At 44.0% G+C, this 8,436-nt stretch overlaps 1 non-coding gene across 1 annotated transcript; it reads right to left on the minus strand.

Annotated features, from left to right (window-relative positions):
- Window positions 1-11: 11 nt before the first annotated feature.
- On the minus strand, window positions 12-93 carry TRNAL-UAA. The gene has a single exon. It is a non-coding gene; the product is annotated as a tRNA-Leu (tRNA).
- Window positions 94-8,436: the final 8,343 nt, after the last annotated feature.

Consider the following 8,436-nt stretch of genomic DNA (forward strand, 5'->3'; position numbering starts at 1 on the left):
AAGCAGACATCTACCAGGAGTGGGGTTCGAACCCACGCGGACATTGTCCATTGGATCTTAAGTCCAACGCCTTAACCACTCGGCCATCCTGGTTCAGGCGAACGGTCTGCTTTTCACTCTTCCTACAAGCTGTATTCCATCGTCCTCGCACCCTCCCTCAAGAATTTCTGAGGATCCTTCGCTGCCGCTTTCCCGGTTTTCCCATTCCGAGCTGGAGCGACCTCCCCGCCAGAGCCTCCGTTTCCCGCCGCCGCCGCCGCCGCCGCAGCTCACTGTTGCCCCCGGCCCGCCGCGGCCGCGAAGGCAACTGCAGCCGAGTTCGGCGCGCTGGTGGCGGCGGCGCTCGGCTGCTCGCTCCGGGCGGGACTCCGGCGCAGCCCGTTGTGCTTTCGGTTTCGAGGGGCGCGGGCGCGGGAAACAAACACACTCGTAAACTTCGGGATTCCTAGTGGCACGTTTTGGAGGCGCGCCGGAATGGGGGTGCCGGGACGGAGCCCAGAGGGTGGGGTTTGGTTGGATTTATTCTAAATAGAATAAACTTCAAGGAACGAGTGGCGGGGGCAGCGGCACCGCTTTTCTTCCTCACAACTCACACAGGAAGGAAGTATGTAGAAATTCGTGTCTGTACTGCGCCACGCCACATGCAGGGAGCGTGGCACAAGTGGCCCTCCCTGCTGGCTGCGGGCACCACACCTGCTTGCTGCACGGCCTCAGGGGCAGTGAGGGCCTTGTTCCCACGACCCAGTCGTGCACTTGGAAGTTTAGGTTCTCTTCATTGTTCTGCAATGCTCTCCCTCCGTTCTGTGCACAGGAGATTCCGTTTGTCCTGTCACCTCCTTTCCCAGGACTGCCACTGCGTTCCCCGCCACCCAGGACCTCGAACCTACCACAGAGCCAGGGCTCAGGTGTTCCGCAGTCGGGGAGCCTGGGGCCTGAGCGCAATCTGGCGGTCACGCCCTGGTTCCTACAGCGTAGGCGGCTGCCTTTGACCAAGAACTTGTATCATCCGGGAGACTGCACAATTTCACCTTAGTCTGTGGGACCTCACCTACTGGCTCTTCCCCCGCTGGGTCACGTGGTAAGAAACCCACTGCCGGGCTCCCTCCTCGAACTTCTGTGACCCGGGGAAATATTGCCCTGATCTGGGGAGGCTGTCACTCAGCCTCGGAGTTCCAGCTAAGAACATGGACGGCCCCTCTTCGGGGCAGCAGCCGGTGGAATTGCCCCTACTCACTTGGCCACCTAACACTGTGAGGTACCAGTGGCGTGCGTCTGCCTCCCAGCCTCAGCCATATCCCCTCTACTGAGCGCGAGGCCTGGCCCACCCGAGCACGCCGACCAGAGCGTTAGACCTGGCCGGCTCTGCCGAGAAAAGAAGGGGCACTTAGATTTTGCGGGGGGTCTAGAGACATCCATGGGGTGATGACACAGGATCACGTCCTCCTACTGCCATCTCCATTTTACCGCAGCAAATCGTCAAGAAGCATCAGATTTCATAAAATTGGGCTTTCAGAGTACTTAAAATGGTAATAATAAAAGAACGTACTAAGTATCACTCTGTGGCGATCGTTGCTCTAAGCTCTTTACGTATATTATCTAATCTGATTTTTTTTTTTAACAAGCCTGTATAGCAAGTGTTTATATCACCATGTTCAGGTTTAGAAGCCCAGTTACAAACTCACCCAAATATAAGAAGATGCCTCCTAGACATGCTGCCTGCACCTCAAGGCCATTACAGACCTTCCCCACCATCCAGCCATCAAATCCTCCATGATCTTCTGGAACATGGCAATATACTATCTGAATGATAGTTTTATTTAACCCCAGCCTTAGCCTCCAAAAAGCCTCTGGTATAAACCAGTTCTGAACAACACTGCCACACCATAGGGTACCCAAGTTCCTCTTCGGTGGCCTTGAGATGTATTAAATTTCTTCGGCCGCTGTTCAAGGATGGGAAGGAACACAGGTTAGTCTAGTCAGAGATGCAGGTAACTGAGCTATTGCAGAAGACAAAATTTCGGTCTGCTGCGTGGCTGACTATATTTTTCCGAAGAGGACCACAACAATATCTCCCACCCCACGTGTGACTTCATCTTCTTCCACTGTGATTTTGACACCCATACCGTCAAAACATAGAGTGTGTGTTCTTCCTCCCTGAAACTGGGAAGCCTTGGGTCTGTGGCAGAGGGGCGCTCTGTGTCTTCTGAGGTCATTCCCCTTGTTCTCTTGGGATTCTTGCTCTGGGAACCCAGCCACCAAACCGTGACAAAGCCCAACTAGCCACATGTACTTTTGCCAGCCAACAGCCCCAACCAACAGTCAATATTAATTGCTGCAAATATAAGTGAATGAGCCTTCAGTTGAATCTAGCACATCGCCATCAAGTGACCCAGCTGTTGAATCTTTCCAGCTAAGTCCCCAGATCATGGAACAGGGACAAGCTACAGTATCCTTTTCCAATTTCTAACTCACAGACTCTATGGGCAGAATAAAAATATTATATATATATTTTTTTGTGCCACTAAGTTTTGTTTTGGTTTTGTTTTGTTTTGTTTTTAATGAAACAACAGTTAATGAAAACTCTGAGACAGATAAACTGGGATAGTGTACTGGAGTTCCTCAGTCAGGGAGCAGAATGTTCTATAGAAACAGGCTCTCTGATATGAAAGCCAACAAGGGAAAGCAGCATCCTGAGATGAAGAGTCCAAGTGTGAGTCCATCACTGGAGTTCTTCCCCTCCTCCTTATTGGCAACCAGATCCTAGGCCATGCTGCCCTTTTCCAAACTGACATCCTTCCTGGGACTCTCTGGGTGGAGGATCACAAGTTGTATCCCGAGGTCCTAGCCACAGGGGGGTTAGGAAGCAAAGTCCTGGCTTTTCTACCTTAGGAAGCAGGCATTCCCCAAACATCAGAAGGGTGTTCAAAAGGTGCTGGCAACTGCAAGGCATGACAAATGTCCACTTGAGTGTTGGAACAAAATGTGAAAAGCACTATGCAGTGACATTTGTTATAACTGACAATATTAGGAAGCAAGTGACAATATTAAGACAAATTTCGCAATACTGAAATGGCTTCACGTTCAGGAAATTGCATTTGACATACTTCTTATGGGCAAATGTTTTACTCTATTTAAAGTATTTTTCACTGTGTGTGTGTTTATTTAAGCCGTGATAGTCTTTCTGCACTTTTTTGGTGATTTAAAAATGTGTTCACGAATGCTTTGACAGTCCTCCCTTTAAGAGATGGAGCTTCCCTTGCAATGTGGGCTGAATCCAACGACTCACTGCTAACGAATAGAATAAAACAGAAGAGGTGATACACAACCTCAGAGACTAGGTTATCAGTGCTGCTAATGTCTTGGTTTCTCTCCCTTGGATCTTTCCCTCTGGCAGAAACCAACGGTCATTTCATGAGCAGCCCTTTGAGAGGCCCATGTGGTGAAGAGCACCCAGCAAGGAACTGAGGTCCCGGATGAGCAAACTTGGTAATGGATCCTCCTGCCCAGTGGAACCTTCTGATAACTGTAGCCCTGGCCAACATCTTGACTACAACCTTATAAGAGACCCTGAACCGGAATCACAGCCAAGCTCTGATTTCCTGACCCTCAGAAACTATGTAAGATAATATTTATTATTTTAAGCTGCTAAGTTTTATGCTATTTTTATGCAGCTATAGATGACTAGTACACATACCAACTAGTTTTTCTAGCTTGGATGATATATTCATGAGCATATATTTTGTTTTCACATATAGATTTTAAAAGAATAATCTTGCTGACCCCTTTGCAAACATCCAACGTTCCTTTTCCCATTTGCTCTCCAACTCTTGAATGGATTACCCATTTACTTTCAGTTTTTCCCCCAGAATCCTCTGATGTGTGGCTTCTACACTGACTTCTCTCTCTCTCTCTTTATTTTTTCAGAATGAAAATATCTTTCCTAAAACAGATTCACATTAAAAGTTAAAGTAGCATGAGTAACCCCTTTCCACAACCCCTGAAATCCCAGTCATACAAGTTGGGAACCGCTTGTCCCTTGAAGATACTAAGCCATTTTCTGTCTCTCCTCTGCCTTTCCTATGCTGCCTTTTTTTTTCTCATTTTTTTAAATTTAAATTCAACTAGCCAACACATAGTACATCATTAGTTTCAGATGTAGTGTTCTGTAATTCATCAGTTGCGTATAACACCCAGGGCTCATCACATCATATGCCCTCCCTAATGTCCATCACCCAGTTACCCCATCCCCCCACCCACTTCCCCTCCACGAACCCTCAGTTTGTTTCCTAAGATTAAGAGTCTCTCATGGTTGTCTCTCTGATTTCTTCCCATTCAGTTTCCCTCCCTTCCCCTATGATCCTCTGCGCTGTTTTCTTATGTTCCGCATATGAATGAATAATCTCATGAATCAATTTCTGACTGACTTATTTCACTCAGCATAATCCCCTCCAGTTCCATCCATGTCGATGTAAATGGTAAATATTCATCCTTTCTGATGGCTGAGTAATATTCCATTGTATGTATGAACCACAGCTTCTTTATCCGTTCATCTGTCGATGTCCCATGCTGCTTTTATCCGCCTAATTCTCCAAGACTCCACATAAATCCTCCCTTCCCACCGCACATCTAATTGTAAAGTGAAATGAGTAAGTATAAGTTAGACTTTCCTGAAAATATGAGTGTACAAAACTCGGGAAGTTCCAAATTACACTTTTAGAAGCATCATTCTCACTCTGCCAGATCTTGTTTATCATAATAAAAATTAAGCTATGTCATATCATTAAGAATATATTATTCTTGGTGACGGGATGTTCTGTTTAAGTGCTCATAGATTTAAATTTTTGTATCAAATCTTGTGAGATGTAGCACACATATATCCTGTATAGTAAGCAGAATATAAAGCAGCCTTTTTGTCCATAATCAAGGGCCGTCATTTATGACAGCAACGATTTCTCTGAGCGATAGCTAAAACAAGAGGCAGCAGGAGATCGTAATGTAAGGGTACTGTTTAGACTGTGGAATCATAGACCTAGTTCAAATTCCAAATTTTTCCTAGCTGTGTGAGCAAAATACTTAACTTCCTCAAGTCTCAGTTTCCTCACCTGTAAAATGAGAATAATAATGTCTACTTCAAAGAAATGTGAGAATTCAGTGAGTTAATGTATGCAAAATATCTAGCTGGGTGGTTGGCCGGAGGTAGGCTCCTGTTGAGGTGATAGTCAATATTTGTTACTTTTTTTTAAAAGATTTTATTTATTATTTATTTCAGAGAAAGGGAGGTGGGTGGGGAGGGACAGAGGAGGAAGGAGAGAGAATCTCAAGCAGACTCCTTGCTGAACTCCGAGACTGATGCTAGTGATCCCACGACCCTGAGATCATGACATGAGCCGAAATCAAGAATCTGACATTCAACCCACTGGGCCACCCAGGTGCCCCAATGTTTGTTACTTTTTGAACAGCCATTCCTGTTTTGATTTCAGGCAAGGTAGATACCTCTCCCTGTCCCAGGGGACAAATTATTATTGGTCTAAGGCAGTGATTATCACGTCATCCATTATGCCAGTAATGAGTTTGGGCAGGAATAAGTGATCCAGTTCTGGCCAATGAGAGATAAGGAAAGTTGGTTGGGGGTTCTGAAAAAGATGTTCTTTCTGGATAAAAAAACAAAGCCTAGGGAATGAAAAGTTTGTACTATTCCTTTTTTCTCCTTGCCTTCAATGAGATGATGTGAAGGTGAAATTATTGGAACTGTGTTAACCATCCTGTGACCATGAGGGGACAAGCCTAGGGATAATCAGCTAATGCCCAAAGGTATCAGAAGGGTACATTAGAGAGAGACCTTGCCCTTAAAGACCTTAGTGAGCCACAGCCAACCAGAAACCACACACCTCCAATCTGCTTCTTACGCAAGAAAAGGAACATGTCTTTAAATAGAAGCCAGTGGCTCTCAGAGTGTCCAGAACACCTCGGAATTTGTTGGAAATGCAAATTCTCGAGCCCCACCCCACCTTCTTGAATGCACACTTGAGTTGGGTGATCTGAGGCAGACCCAGGTTTTAGAGTCTCAGTTATCACAGTAGGGTTTCTGCCAAAGCATTCCTGACCCAAAGCATTCCCAAGGGCTTCTACAGTATGTGTGGCATGCATGAAGGGCTCTACAGGATTCCTGCAAAGTCTCTTCCTCCATTGATTCCCTACCTTTGGCTTGATTTCTTAACACTTACCTCTTTCTCTTAGGTAAGCCTGTCTATCTCCTGAGGGTATACGTGTTGTCTTCTTGTATTTAAAGAGGCATATCAATTATTGTGTGGAACCCTGAAACTGCCTCCTCCTAAGGTGTGCCTTGTCCTGAAAAGAATCTTTACTTTCACTTTACCAGAAATCTTTCACTTCCTAGCATCATTCTAACACCCTTTTATTTCAACATCACTTGAATGCTTCAAAGTCCAGGTTACTTTTAAACCCATTTTTTTCCTTTTCTTTATTTTCTTTTATCTTTTTTTATTTTATTTTCTATTGAAGTATAATTAACATGCAGTGATATTAGTTTCAGGTATACAGTATAATGATTCAACAATTCTGTACATTACTCAGTGCTCAAGGTAAGTGTACTGTTGATCTCCTTCACCTATGCCACTCATCCCCCACCCCCCTCCCCTCTGGCAACCACCAGTTTGTTCTCCATACTTAGGAGTCTGTTTTTTTGTTTGTCCCTTTTTTAATTTCTTTGTTCATTTGTTTGTTTCTTAAATTCCACATATGAGTGAAATCATATGGTGTTTGTCTTTCTCTGTCTGACTTATTTCACTTAGCATTATACCCTCTAGATCCATCCATGTTGTTACAAGTGGCAAGATGTCATTCTCTTTAATGGCTGAGTGATATTCCGTTGTGTCTATATACCACATCTGTAGCCAGTCATCTATGGATTGCTCTTGTATCTTGGCCATTGTAAGTCATGCTGCAATAAACATAGGGCTGTGTATATAACTTCAAATTAGTGTTTTCCTATTCTTTGGGTGACTACCCAGTAGTGAAATTACTGGATCATAGGGCAGTTCTATTTTTAATTTTTTGAGGAAACTCCATCCTGTTTTCCACAGTGACTGCACCAGTTTGCATTCCCACTAACAGCACACACGGATTCCTTTTTCTCCACATCCTCAGTAAAATGTCGTTTCTTATCTTTTAGATTTTAGTCATTCTGACAGGTGTGAAGTGATATCTCCTTGTGCTTTGGACTTGCATTTCCCTGATTATGAGTGATGTTGCACAACTTTTCATTTGTCTGTTGGCCATCTGTAGGTCTTCTTTGGAAAAATGTCTGTTCAGGTCTTCTGCCCATTTCTCATCGATTATTTGAGTTTTTTTGGTGTTGAGTTGTAGAAGTTCTTTATATATTTTGGATATAACCCCTTATTGACTATATCATTTACAAATATCTTCTCCCATTCAGTAGATTGCCTTGTCACTGTGCAAAAGCTTTTAATTTTGGTATAGTCACACAGTTTAATTTTGCTTCTGTTTCCCTTGCCTGAGAAGACATATCTAAAAAAATGTTTCTAGTGCTGATGTCAGAGAAATGATTGCCTGTGTTTTCTTCTAGGAGTTTTATAAATTCTCTAACCCGTTTTGAGTTTATTGTCATGTATGGTGTAAGAAAGTGGTCCAGTTTCATTCTTTTGCATGTTGCTGTCCAGTTTTCCCAGCACCATTTGTTGAAGAGACTGTCTTTTCCCCATTGCATACTCTTGCCTCCTTTGCCATAGATTAACTGACCATATAGGCAGGGGTTTATTTCTGGGCTCTCTATTCTGTTCCATGCATCTATGTGTCTATTTTTGTGCCATTACCGTACTGTTTTGATTACTACAACATTATTCTAACACCCTTTTGTTTCAACATCAGTTAAATGCTTCAACATCCAGGTTACTTTAAAACCCATTCTTTATCTCTATTATATTATGAAGAAATATAGCATAGATTTTCATTATTTAAATTAGTGATCATATTATCACTAAACACCATCAACACTAGGATATATTTTTTCATCTGAAGGTGAGAATGAAAAGCCATCTGTGTGCTTACATTGGGGATTACCAAATACTTGCCAGACACTTTTATTTTTTATTTTATTTTTTAAAGATTTTATTTATTTACTTGAGAGAGCACGAGTGGGGTGAAGGGGGAGAGAGAGAAGCAGACTCCCTGCTGAGCAGGGAGCCCCATGTGGGACTCGATCCTAGGACTCTGGGATCATGACCTGAGCCCAAGGCTGACGCTTAACTGACGGAGCCACCCAGGAGCCCCTCACGCCCCCCCCTTTTTTTTTTGCCAGACACTTTTAGATACCTGAGCATGCCATTCTTCTGGATTTCAAAGAACAGAGCTGGTGGCTGAGCATGTGTGAAGTTAACCAACGCTGACTCTCTCCCA

The sequence above is a fragment of the Zalophus californianus genome, chromosome 7 (genome assembly GCF_009762305.2).
Source record: "Zalophus californianus isolate mZalCal1 chromosome 7, mZalCal1.pri.v2, whole genome shotgun sequence".
Classification (NCBI taxonomy): Eukaryota; Metazoa; Chordata; class Mammalia; order Carnivora; family Otariidae; genus Zalophus; species Zalophus californianus.